Source organism: Poecilia formosa, unplaced genomic scaffold, assembly GCF_000485575.1.
Source record: "Poecilia formosa unplaced genomic scaffold, Poecilia_formosa-5.1.2 Scaffold3, whole genome shotgun sequence".
NCBI lineage: Eukaryota > Metazoa > Chordata > Actinopteri > Cyprinodontiformes > Poeciliidae > Poecilia > Poecilia formosa.
Window position 1 is genome coordinate 5,806,264 of NW_006799942.1, and position 14,037 is coordinate 5,820,300.

Here is a 14,037-nt window from a genome sequence, read left to right on the forward strand (position 1 = left end):
ATATATATATATATATATATATATATATATATATAATTGCAAAAAAATGACTTTCACAAACAGGTTTATGGGGCTTAAAACTGTCATCACAAAGTTGCATTTTGCCTCCCCACTAGCTCATAAATACACTCTAGCCATGGTTGTCAAACTGTGGTACAAATACCACGGTTGTTCTTGGGGTGCCATTAGCCGAACACAAAAGAAACTTTGGAGTTGGAATTATTTGCAAGATAAATGCAAACAAATTAGCCGAGATGAAGTGGAAAACGGCGAGTCATGGACGAATACTGGCGGCAACTTATGCTGGTCCAAAACCCCTGAAGCTAGAGACTGTAGCTGGGAATGATTTAAAACCTAACTCTCTCCTTGAAAACCAGTGACCTTTACTAACTAATATGTTCAATAATCAGACTACATGCTTTACAAGCTAATATTTATCTGTGTTTATCAGCATGCTGTACTTCAAACACTGCAGCACAATATTTGTTGCTGTGCTTTGGAAATTTGAACAAATAGAAATAATGAGCGCAAATAAACTTTTTTTATTGTGGTAATTACTTAAGTTGCTGACATTTCCATGTGTGGAAATCATGCGTCACACAGCAGCATCAAAGAAGATTTGTTCCTGTGTTTCTACATAATACTGGAGTATTCATGACCAATTGATTTATCAAAGGTTCATAAATCATTTTACTTTCTAAACTCTAAGATTTGTTTACTCAATAATAACCTCACAGAACGTCACGTTATCCTTTTCGAACTCTTTGACAGTTTTATATGAAAGGCAGCCATGTTGGATTCTCAGGTTAAGGTTGGTTAGAAACCTGCAATTCTTACCCTTAAAAAGCTGACTTCTAGGTATCAGTTTATTTTTCCAACTTCAAGCTTGGAAATTTTGAGGATAGGCATGCTAAAAATGGATAAGATTGTGGTTTTTCTTGTATGTATACACAAAAATAGAAAATCCACATCCTGTTGTTTTACATATGTCAAAGAATGATAAAGTTATAATTTTTTGAGCTTGTACTTGTTAAAAAAAATCTTAGAACTGTTGAATATTATTATTATTAATAATTATAACTTTTTGAGTCCTTCTTTGGCTGGGTGTCTGGGGTCATTTCAGTTGTCTGTCTGGCGTTTGTTTTTGTAAATTCTGTATCTGCTTTGGTTCCCTCACGGACGCCCAAAAGCCACGAGAAAGAGAAGCAAAAAAAAAAAAAAAAAAAAGCTGCCAAAGTAGTGTAGCGACATTCACACGCATCTCCTCCCTCCGTTCCTGGGGGAGGATCCATTGCTTTCCAAACACACATCACTGCCTGAGGGGCAGAGTGACCGTTCAAGCAGCACCATTTCAACACACTTGCATGCAGACAAGAACGGGTGTGCACACACACAGAGGTGTGTTTGTGCTGTCCTACTGCAACACCCCAGACCATTGATTAGACAACGCTGAAAGTCAAACGGGCTGACCACAAATTAATGATTAGCAGCAAACAAAGATATGCATGTGAGATTTTCCTTGCAGGATTGAGTTCAGCAAGTTTTCACAGGCGTTTGGTTGAATTCTGTTTCCTGCTTGTTTTCTCCGAGAATGCAACTAAACTCTTGGTTGTTTCGCTTTTGTTTAAATTTCGCAGTCTACCAGACTCTCTCCCACTGACCTTATCTCTTATTTTATGTCCTTCCCTTTCTTTGGAGCTTTTCTTTGTCTTTTACCTCTACTTTATATTGCAGCTGCATGCCCGGTCCAGACCTTTCTCCGCTTCCTGTAATCCTCACTGCCTCTTTTTTCCCCTCTTGTCCTCCCACTCTGTGGACTCTCTTGCCTCACACCTTCCTCCAACCCTTTGACATGCTTCACTTCATGTTATGGGCGTCACACGCTGCCTCCACGAACGCTGTGCGGACATGTATCCGTACGCATCTCGAGTGCGACCATTTTCCGCAGGAGGCGAGCGTGAAGGAAGGATGAGAGGGAATGAACAAGGAGGGGAGAGTTTACGCATGTAGCCCTGAGTTTGTTAATAATTAATGTGTCACAGGTTTGCAAAATTGCCTCACGTTCTTCTCGCTCCATCTTCCCTTCTTCCTTGCTCCCTCTGGCTTTCCTTTCTCTTGTTCACTCTGTCTTCTTTTTCCTCTTCCCTCGTGGTTTGAGTCCCCTCTCTGTCTCCATGTTTCCCTAAAACACAAGGCTCTCTCTGGTGTTGCTGGAGGATGAAATGTAAATACACACGTGGGGAGATTTCTTGATTTGCTTGAGCTGGGCAGTATATAAAGAAAAATCTCAAATTTTGTGTATGTTGTGGCCTTCTGGTAGAGTTTCATCATAAAGAACATTCATATAAATCGATAAAAAAAAAGGCCGTCAATAAACGCAGAAGAAGGTCTCCGCGGTCTCCTCTTACTGCAGTGGCCATCACTATGCCAGCCGTCTAATGCTTTAGGGTGTTGGACTGCGCAGGTGGCAGGTGACACGGATTTCAATAAAAGGGATTATAGCTGTGGGGACTGCAGAGAGGAAAAACAACACGCTAATGGATGCCAGGACGGTCAAAGACGTGACTTTAAAATGTCTTGTGGACAGGAACAAGACTTTTATTTTTGGGACATTACATTGATTCAGTATGTATTGATGCAGTGTGAGATATTATTTCAACACACAAGCAAAACAAGTTTTACCATCCAACTACTCGTTTTCTAAACTGCACAGGCATGTATGAAGACTGTCAATCCAAGCCAAAGTGGTTCCTACTAAAACTATTACCTGGTTGTTTCAACGGCAGCAACAGCCATCATGCAGTTGTTATGGCTACCAATAATAAGTCTTTGGCCCACTCTTTTTTGCCTATTTTTTAAGGTCATGCTACAGCATCCGTGCTGGATTCACGTCCAGATGGCCCTGCTGCATGACCAAAGAGTGTTTATGCTTAAGATCATAAACTTTTGGCTGGATTTTTCTTAGTATGGAGAATTCATCGTTCCTTCAGTTAGGCAAGTCGTCCAGATCCTGAAGAAGCAAAGCCACCCAAGAACATCCAAGTGATGTTCTCTTTCTGAAATGCTGCCAGTCGTATACCAGATGGAACTGAATGCAAATCTTTCATCATTGGGGGAAATGTGTAATGGGCCTTTCTGTTCATTTGGTTTAGCCATGGCGTTCTCACAGAAAGTTCTCCCTGTTCTCCCGGAAAGTCTCTCATTTTCCCGTCTCTTTCTTCTGGTCGGTTGAAAAATTAACATTGATCTTAACTGAGGCAAGTGAGGCATGCAGTGTTTTTAAAATGAAGCTCTGGGTTCTGTTTTGACCTCCTAGATGAGGTTTTTGATCCACTCAGGATAATTCCTGTGGGCTGAGCATTCATCCCTTGTTGACCTCTTCTATCCAGAAGCATCAATACTTCTGAGAAACACTTCTGCACAAAGCATTAAGTGTCTGTTAAAGACATAATTTAATGTACATTAAATGATGAGATACACTTTGCTGCTCGTCTCTTTTAGATTTCTCTTTAGATCGGAATGATCTGATGCTTTTAGAGATCTTTAAGCCTACTACATGTTCACATGTAGTAGGCTTAAATCTGTTTAAGTGATTTCTTGATTTTTTTTTTTTGAGTCAGGCAGTAATCAGGCTATGGAAACTGAACCAAATAATGCAGGTAATCAGTTATTTACTGATTAAACAAGGGGGTAATTGTGTTTTCACATAGGGTTAGGTTGAATATATAACAATGTGGTTTGTAATCACTCAGGTTATCTTTGCGAGATATTTTTTTTAGAGATCTAAAGTACCTAGTTGCATGATGAGAGGAATTAAATTCTTTCAAAATGGATTTTCTCTAGAGTATGAACTGAAAGCTCTCAATTTTGAGAAAACCAGGTCGGTTTTTACCACGTAAAACCGTCATTTATTCTGTCAAGTTAGTGTGAATTTGAGAAAATAATCCCTGTCTTATCTCCATCACAATCCACTTAGTGTGCTCAAGTGGGTACTTCAATATTCTGAAGTGTTATTGTGACACTTGAACGTTTTCTAAAGTACTACGCCAGGTCTTGCATGTGTAGCTCTAATTGCTGGGGGTATCTTAATGCTATATTTTTAGCAGTGATGGGTTTCAAATGTCAATTAAGACCGGAGATGTACCAACCAGAGTTTTGTGTCCAATGTCCAAACTCTTTCCTGCTTTGATTTACTGATACAGATTAGAGTCAATTCCAGGTTCTCTTCAAAACCTGTAACTAACAGGACTCAAAGTATTTGTTCTCTGGCCTTACTGCATGTTTTCAAACAGACATACCTGAATGTGCCTTTCAAGCATAGCAGTAGTTCAAGCTGCTCTCTATTTTATCATTTCAAGTGAATATCCTTCTAGTGTGCATTGTCTAAAACACTAATTTCTCTGCACGTTTGCATGACTTCATGAGGCCATTACTCCAGGGTATATTTAGTTTCAAGCTGCTATTATGCTTGTGCGAACAGAGGCCAAGTGACAGCAATTTAAATAAGAGCTTGTCAAGCTCTTCTCATGTCTACTATGCTTTACAGTGTGTCCCCTGGCAGGTGCTGGACTTATGTGTCTCAGTAGGTGGACAGAGGACCGCCGAGTGACCTGCTCAGGACAGCTGCTGACATAATGAGGCCAGTAAACAAGCATCTGTCTCACCCACTGAAAGGTGAACCCACTCAGACCAGGCCATCTCCTTTCCCTTCTTCTCCACTGTCCCCGTATGGCTGTAGATGGCAAAACTAGAGAGGGTGAAAATAAAAACAACTCCTGCAAAATTGAATTAGAGCCTAGATATGACGGCTAGCTAGCTAATGCGGGAGTGTGAGGCTCTTTTAAGACTCAAATGGTATACTTTCTTAAGACGTGGTTTTTTTTAGGGCTATAAACTACTTACTGAGGTCATACATGAGTAGTTAACTTCTATTACGACCTACCTTAATAAGTTTAAATATATTAATACTGACTAACAAACTCACAAGCAGCATCAGTTGGGTATATGTTTACTTGCAGGCATCTAGACATGAAGATAATTTGCTAAAGTTCAAACTGAGCATCAGAATGGAGAAGAAAAGGGATTTCAGTGATTTTTTTAAATCTGGCATAGTGGTTGGTGCTAGAAGAGCCGGTCTGAGTATTTCAGAAACTGCTGATCTACTGGGATTTTCTCTTTACAGGGAATGCCAACAAGAGAACATGCAGTTGCTGTGTGGAGGAAAATGCTTTGTTTGTGTCAGAGGTCGGATAAGAATGGCCAGACTGGTTCAAATGATAGAAAGGCAACAGCAGCTCATATAGCCACTTGTTACAACTACAGTATGCAGAATTTAGTGTAAAAAAACAACAAAATCAATAGTTTAGACTGCTGGTGTTGGTATGTTGGTGTGGAGTTATTTTTTCCATCACACTTTGGGCCCCTTATTAGCAACTGTGTGTTATTTAAATGCCACAGCCAACCTGAGTATTGTTGTTAACCATTTCTGTCTCGGTGCGCAGATTTCCACTTCTAGCAGGATAATACGTCATGGCTTTGAATCTAAATTATGCCACCATTGTGTTCAGTGATAAATTTTTGGGATTTTTTTTTTTACTTTTAGCACATACTTTAAAGTATTCTTACAATTAAATGAGAGCATTTCATCATCTGCATATATACTGTACAATAACCTATGACCTACAAACATAGGAAGGCTGAATAAGTAGGATTTACTGCTTCATGAGACAATAAGTGGGGCTAAGGCTGTTGAAGAGAAAGAATAAGGAGTCTTTTTCACTCTTTTTCTGCAGAATGAGTCACTGTTGGCAACCTTACTCTCAAGCCTGATTGCCTTGTTGAATTTGTTTTTGGCTTGGTGACGTACTCCCTGTATCCCTTCTTGAGTGCCTGCTTCATGGTATTCATGAGAAAATTTCATGAACCTTTGTGATTGGGGGAAAAAGAGACACTGCATTATAGTTATTGGGACCCCTGGAAAATAAAAAAAAAAGCTTTGTTCAAGTTTTAATCGGAGGAAGACGAAATAAAGCCTTTGTAAAGGCAGATTTGGGTTCTGCAACACTGTTTGTGCCAAAATCCAAAGACAGGTAGCAGCTGCTGTTCATGCTGTAGAGGGAAGGTCATTAAGCATTTGGGAAGCAGAGTAGAAGAACTGGAGCTAGGTGGAGTGCTGACCAGAGAGTTAAGGGCCAAGCAAGAGAGGGAAGCAGAGCGTGGCGTATGAGCAGCGTGCAGAGCTGGAGCATTGCCTGGAGGTATAGGGGTGCGGCTCGCTCTGTAATGCTGTGTGCCTGCACCAGAGTCTTCAGTTCATTCCCAACGCAGACACGGGCAAAGCAGTAAGAAGAAACGTCTGTGTTTTAAATAAATCTGTTGCTTGTCACTGCTTGGCATTGACATGAAATGGAAAGGCTTCTTCCACTGTACTCCTTAAAATCTTATGGACTGTTTCACCTGAAACGTAGGGGAACAATGCTGCCATGACACTTAAAGTTGCAGTCTTGGAAAGTCTTAAGAGGTGTAGAATTTGATTCTAGTATTTGTTTTTAGGTCTGGATAGGTGTAAAGTAAAAGAAAAGAAAAACTCTGTTGTATTTTAAGACCTTTTTCTTTTCGCATTGCTTCTAAGATAAATATTAGCATCCATCCATCTGTCCATCCACTAACCCCTAAGTTCATCCATCTGTCCAATTGTCCATGTCCTGACCCCTCAGTCCATCTGTCCGTCTGTCCATCTATCCAATGATCTGCCTATCCTATCAACTTCTCAGTGTGGTCATCTCTGTCTGTCCATCTAGTGGCCCTCAGTCTGTCTATTAGTCCATTTATTCACTGACCCCTTGGTTCGTCTATTCATCAACCCCATAGATTGTCCATCCGTCTGGTTCTCCGTCCACCAACCCTCGGTACAGCTATTCATCAACCCCTCAGTCCATCCAGCCTTAGTCCATCCATTGAACCCCCAGTTTGTTCATCCATCCATTGTCGCCCAAGTGGTTCAACCGTTCAGTGGGACAAGTTGTTGTCTTATCAGATCCTCTCTTAAATACAACAGAAAGGCGAAACAGTAAAATCTTGCATATTTCAGTTGAAAAACACATTTTTACTGACTTTTTTTTGTGCTGATTTAAGAGGTATAAATTTGCTAAATTCAGCTACTTGATGTGCTCACAATTATTTAATTATTGATTTGAGCTTTACAAACGTGTTGACTTAGTCATATGGAGGTCATTTTGATTTTTTTAAATTTCATGTTTTGAAATAATTATCTTAAAAATGTTGCACGGTTTTCACACATTTAAAGAAGTAATTCCGGTTTGTGCATATGAGTGTCGTGTATCTGTATTCAGTCCCCAGAGTCAATACCTTACAGATCCACTGATGCAATTACAGCTATATGTCCTTTTAGGAGAGATGAAAAATGTTGGTAAGAATTTTTTGTAGGATGAAAAATAGATTTTGTCTCTTCTGACTAGAGCACTTTCTTCCACATGTTTGCTATACTTCCTTCATGGCTTATGGGGAGACTTTTTATGGCTGTCTTTCAATTAACTTTTTTTCTTTTTTTTTTTTACTGTTTAAAAGTGCCATTTTGTTGGAGAAAGAAGCATATTCAGTAATTCTGTGTGTTTGGGGTCAAGAGTTGAGTATTCAAAAACTCAAGTTGCTCACATATTGATACTGGTCAAGAAAGACGGAAAGACCCAGTTGAAGTGAAGGACAACATTTTCCAGAGTCGACGGTTACACTTGCAAGTGTGGAGCCTGTCAGACTCCCTGCAACTGAAATATGCAGTAAGATGATATTTGAAGCCACTCCCACCCTACGCAGGTAAACTGCACGGTGAAACTAAGCTCCAGCCAAATGTTCATGACAGTGTTTCATATCCATGAGGATTATTCTGACGGTTTTCCCGTCTAATCTTTTCTGAACAAAGTTTGAATGTTACTTGCTCACATTGTTCACTTTTGTGGCTCTTCTTGGTGACTAAACATTTGAACTGGGTTGATATTTGTTGAGCCAGAAAACAAACACATTTCAAAGCGTGACACTTAAATAAATCATCGTTAATATTTTTCACTCTTTTCAAAGCAAACAAGTTGACACGAAACAAGCCTTTGGAGACTTGTCTTTGCCCCCTTGTCAAATTAATATAGTTAATTTTCACAAGTTAAACCCAAGATTTTTTTGTCAACCTGAAAAGACGACAACATGAAGTCAACTAAAAGATCTAAAATAAAAAGCAACAGTGCCTAGGTTTAAACCAAACTTTAGCAGTTTCTCCAATCTCCTTAGATTTTTTTTTATATATTTTTTTCTTGTAAAAAGACAGTTGTCCATGCAGTAACTATCCAATAGGAAGTTTGGACCTATTTGCGCAGTTAAATTCAGGCGGCAGTTTTTCTTTTGGCCAGGCAGTGTACATTAAAGATGTGTTGTCGTATCAGCCTTCCAGACCACTCAGGTCTCCTGGTCCAAGTTTTCTCTGCGACCACAGGGTCAGAACCAAACATGGAGAAGCAGCATTCAGTTCTTAAATCTGGAACAAACTTCCAGAAAACTGCAAAACTGCTGAAACAGTTAAATAAAAGCCACAAACCCACCTATATAAAGTTGCCTCTGATTAATAACAGGAACATTGATTGATATGCAGTATTTGATGTAAATTTGATGATAATTCTTGATGACAGCCAAATGTTGCTTGTTGCTTTTTTTCATAATTGAGTATTATTTTATGTTTTGACATGTAAAGCTGCCGTTTTGCTGAAATTTCTTATACAAACAGAATTGACTTGACTTATCTACCTCTTCAAAGATTATTCCTTCTTTTAACTAAACTCTAGCGATCATGAGACTTCAAATCAAATATTTCACATACACCTGTGCTAAAAAATTATCCATTCAGAAGTTGTTGACATATTTCATTCGGCTCTAATATGCCAGACAGATAGGAGGACACTTCTGTCCCTCATGCCACATCACAAGCTTAGTTAAAAGTTCTGCTCCTCCTGTCCCTCCTGATCCAAATGACAGAACCTCAGCAAACGAGACATATGAAGTCATAATAGTCATGGGATGCGTGTTTTACACCGCTGCCACAATTAGTGTTGCCACTGCCAAATGAAAACCTTCGTCTCTTTATTCTTCAGAGAAGCTGCACAGACACTGAGAGAAGGCCAGAGATGCAACACAGTGTTTTCCCATTTGACCGAGACCTGAAAAAACAAGTCACACAGAGCAAAGGAAGAAACTGGTGGAAGCAGGATGAAACGGAGTAGGTAGGGAATGTTATAAAAAAAGAAAAAAAGCAAAGGGACAGGATGTGGAGCAGAATGGGTGGAGGGGGGTTGCAACTCATCGGGGCATAATTGTCACTCTCATTCAAAGGAGGTCCTTGATTTAATAGGCAGGTCTGGTGACTAAACCACTGGAGTGCAAACGGTGAAAAAGAGCTGTGGCAGATCTAGAGTTTTCCAGCCAAGCTACCCTCCTCCCCCCTTCTCTCTCTCTGCAGACAACTCAACAACTGGCTCGCAGCCTGTTTGCCTGACTACTTGCCCCCAAGCCATACCGCATACCTCACACCGCCGTGGACAGAGCTCATGGCGCAGCACACCTCCATCACACCGCAGCGCTAACGGTTCCTCGGCTCAGCATATTAATAATGCAGCGTCTTCATCAACAAGACTGAAAACTGATAAAGTTGTGTGTCATCAGTACGTTGTGGGATCTTAATTTGCACTGCAAAAGTTCAAACATAGGCCCTGGATAAAATCTGTTGTATTGTTCTAAGTTTTCTTAGGGTTTTTATTAGAGGTTACTGTGAAGAATTTTTGCTTTTAAATTAAAAATGCAACTATAAGCATCTTCCAGTCTGATACTGAAGAACAAACTTCGCTCTTCTTTGGAATGAGAAAACATCAATATTAAGTATCAAACGCGAATAAATCAAAATTGCTTTTCAAAGCATTAAGGTAATTTTAAACATAATCTTCACTATTGAAAATGATGTGTTGTCTGGAAATTCAGAGTGTGGCTAACTGCTGCTGTAAACGCAAAACGGTTTGTTTTCTTGCCAAAAAGACTTTGGTGCTGATGTCTTTGGTGGCCATTGTATCATTCAGTCATACCCAAACTTCCAAAGTCACTATTCGACTGCAAATTTTAGTCCAGAAGAAGAAAATAAATGTGACTAGTGTGAGCCACAGACAATATATTCTTTAGTGTTAAAATTAAGCAGGAAAAAAAGCAAAACGTGAACGCATTTTGATTTGAAACAAAGAATAATAAAACTTCTTGAGAAGTGATTAACAAGGGTAAAACTGACATTGTGTTTGCTCTGTTATGATGTTTATTACTTCTTGGGCAGCTGAATGGTTTTCTTAGCCACGAGGCATCATATTTTGTGTGTGATCAGTTCCTGCCAAAACAAGAAACTAAAAAAAACGAATCCTTAACTATGTTTTTGGAAGACAAAAACTGATGCTTCACTGTTACTAAATGCCATAACCAAAATCTGCATTGAAACAGCTAAACAGATAGTTTAACAGAAGTCAGATAAGATACTGAGGCATGTATGAGGGAAAGTTTTAAGAGCAAGTGCTGGTTAAAGGAAAGAAGCCTGAGGAAATGATGGGCTGTCCCTAAACTGACCCTGCAAAGTCACAAAACCTGAGCTTTGGGTGTGTTAAGCCTCTACATGTATCCATTGCCTCTGTTTATTCACACCTGGAAAAGCCCTCTTTTATCATTCTCCTTCATTGTAAAGCTTAATACACCTTTTGCCATTATTCATGTGCCTCCTGGAGCCAGCGCTTTCCGTCCTACCCTTAAGTTAAGTAGAATCTGCTCCTGTTAACCTTTATATTTCTACAGCATGTATATATCTAAAATGATATAAGTACATTGTTTTAACTGCTTTTTCCCACCTTAGCTTTGGTAGAAAATCTGATAAATGGTGGGACACAGAAAGGTTGGGTGTGGAGTTGGGGGCGGGTGGCGGTGGCCAGGGCGTGAGGCTGCGTCAAAGCTATGATTAGCAGCGACCAAGCTACGCTCTTATTGATTGGCACAGAGGAGACACTGGGCTGCCTTCCACCACACTCTAATGAGAAGCCCTGACCTCCACTCATCAGCAAGGTCACCAAAAGCCCACTGTAATTGCACTTTCTCTAATGGCGTCGGTCACGCAAGCACCCCCAGCCCCGGTAATGACAATTACCATAATGTCACCGGGCTCCACATCATCTGTCCAATCATCTGTCATTTTGGGAGATGGGATGTTAGTCAACTGCTGCTGGAGATTAAAAGGTTGCAACACCATGTTTGATTATGATACCTTCTCGCACTGAAAGCTGGTTCTTAATCATCGTGCTTCAACAGTCAGAAACGGGAAGATTACACGTACAAACACATACACACACACACACACGCAGACACACTCAGAGCGATGTCTGTACGCTTCGCTTACTCAAGGACATAATCAAAAATGCATTTATAGCTGTTAAATATTTTTGAGAGAATACGAAGTCAAGGTTTGAATTTGTTCATATAATTTTATCTTTTGAATTCAGCTCTAAAATCTGTTTTTATTAGATATTCTGTAAACATACAAATGACACAGTTCTCTTTTATTTAACTTACTTCCATTACTTTGATTGAAGACTACTTGTGAGAACATATAAGTCACATTTTTTCAATCAGATATTTACAAATACATTAATTATGGTTGTTAATGTCATAATAAGTAGAGGAATCACATCCACACACACACACACACCTACACACACACACACACACACACACACACACACACACACATATATGTCTAACAATGTACAGTTTGAATTATACATATCCTCTTACTTGCTAATGTATAGCTAAGTGTTTCCTAACATTTAGGAATACATGCCATCAGCAATGTTCTGGAATACTTCGAGATTAATATTTTGCCATTTGTGTTGTCATAAATGTTTGGGTTCATTTAAGTTGTTTGGCTAGAGACCTTGATTTTAGGCATAATGTCACTGCATGGGACGGTCAAACAAGCCAGTAGCATAAAAGAATCACTTTAACCTCTCCAAACATACAGTAGTTTTTGTCATAAAGCTTCATCTTTGTCTCTCTGACCATAAACCTTTTCTCCAGAAGGCCTTTAGATCATCCAGGTCAACAGTCGCACATTCAACTTGGAGTTAAAGGTGTTACTTTTCCAGGAATGCCTCCTTCTTTATAATCCTCTCAGTCCATGTTGATGCCAGACTGACTTCATTGTGAACAAAGACACTAAAATTCCAGTAACTTGTTCTCAATAATTGCCTGTAGACCTTGTGGTTCCCAGGTTGCTTCCAAACATCCCAAATGATTTTGTTTAATATAATGGTGACAGTTTGGCTAAAATGAACAAAACTTGAACATAGTTGGATGTTCCAACAGAGCTCATAAACAGGACTATCAAACTGGTTTTGGATAGTCAAGTTTCTTGAATGTCCAACCGCAAACCCTTGGACTTAACTGTTTCTTCCCAAAGGAGTGGTCAAATATCCACCCAGAGTTTTGCCAGAGGTTTGCTCATGGCAACAAAAAATGTGTATTTGAAGAGCAACTTGCTAAGAGGCATTTATTCAAATATTAGTCAGGTTGGACGAAGGAAAATCTATAAGCTCAGATATGCCCACAACATTGTTGCTTTTAGAATGACACGAACTGTTTAGGAATTACTCCCCCTTTAAAAAGGAACCACTGTAAGGCTTTAAAGCCGAGAGTTGATACGATGTTCATGATTTTCTGACTCGAATTGTATCACGTCAAAACAAATGTAAAATTTTACTGTTTCTTTGAACAGGTCCCTTATCGGGGGGACAGTTCCCATTCCCAAATTATTGTAGGTTGTTAACATGCATATGAGAAAATGAAAAGGAAATAAACACCTACCTGTAATCAGAACACCCCAGACTCCAATTCCCAAGTAAATATCCAGACGTGATAGGAGACCAAGGGAGTTGTTGTCAACAAAGGTACATAAAGTATATACAAACCTCTCTGAGCATCATAAATGCTGATCTGATTAACCTGTTCTTTCTTGCTGCTCTTTCTCTTGAGTCGATTTTGTTTTGCTTCCCTAATGTAGAGGTCTGAAAACTTTTCGCCGATGGACAACAGCACACTGGTGCAGACGGAGCAGCATTAAATTCTGTAGCATGGGACCATGCGATCTGTATGTGTTGTTTACAAGTTGCAAGAATGAAATCAGAGTTTTTCAACATGTCCCAAAATTCAGTGTCATCCTAATGTAGGTGCATATCGGCCATCAGACGTATCCATCTTGCCTTCATTTAAACTGAAGGCAAGATGAGCAAAAGTTTAACAGGGCATGATGGTTTGTTTTTGTTCCTGATTTACATTTTTCCTTTTTTTTAAAATTGGAAAACCACATTCTTCTTGGATAACTCTAAAAGTGTAAACCAAGCTAAAACACCCCAGTGAAACACCAACAGACATCAAAACCAGGAAGACCAAAAGGGAGATTTATGGATGTGGTGAAGCAGGACATGAAGTTAGTTGGTGTGAGGGTAGAAGATGTAGAGGATACGGACTAAACGGAGACAAATGATTCGCTGTGGCGACCGCTGAAGACAAACGGAGCAATGTTACAAAGAGAACAAAGAAGAAACTTTTACAAAGAACAAACTAAATAAAAAGCTACAATTTACAAATGTCCCCGTTTTACACTGGTGAACACATTCAACGCTGCATGGCGGTATCGTATATACCTGTCCAGTCTTCAACTATTAAGTCAATTTTGTTTCAGTTTTGACTGCCAACAAGTGATCCACATTCAGTTTTTTACCATTGTGTGTTTGTTTATTCCTGCACATGTCTTTAAAACAAAACAGATCGATTTTTCTGTGGAACTAAGCCAAACCTCTCCATGGGTGTCTCAACAGCCCACTGTGTTTGGCTTATGCTTGCTATTTACTGTAAAAATTAAAAACAATTTTAAAAATCAAGGTTTTCTTTTGTTTTTAGGGGGAT

The 14,037-nt window shown here is 39.5% G+C and overlaps 1 long non-coding RNA gene across 1 annotated transcript in view; it reads left to right on the forward strand.

Annotated features, from left to right (window-relative positions):
- LOC107836814 (uncharacterized) overlaps window positions 1–9,796 on the forward strand; it is a 12,868-nt gene extending 3,072 nt beyond the window's left edge. The window contains exon 4 of the long non-coding RNA XR_001662776.1: window positions 9,518–9,796. This is a non-coding gene — a long non-coding RNA (uncharacterized LOC107836814). The remainder of the gene's footprint in view (window positions 1–9,517) is intronic.
- Window positions 9,797–14,037: the final 4,241 nt, after the last annotated feature.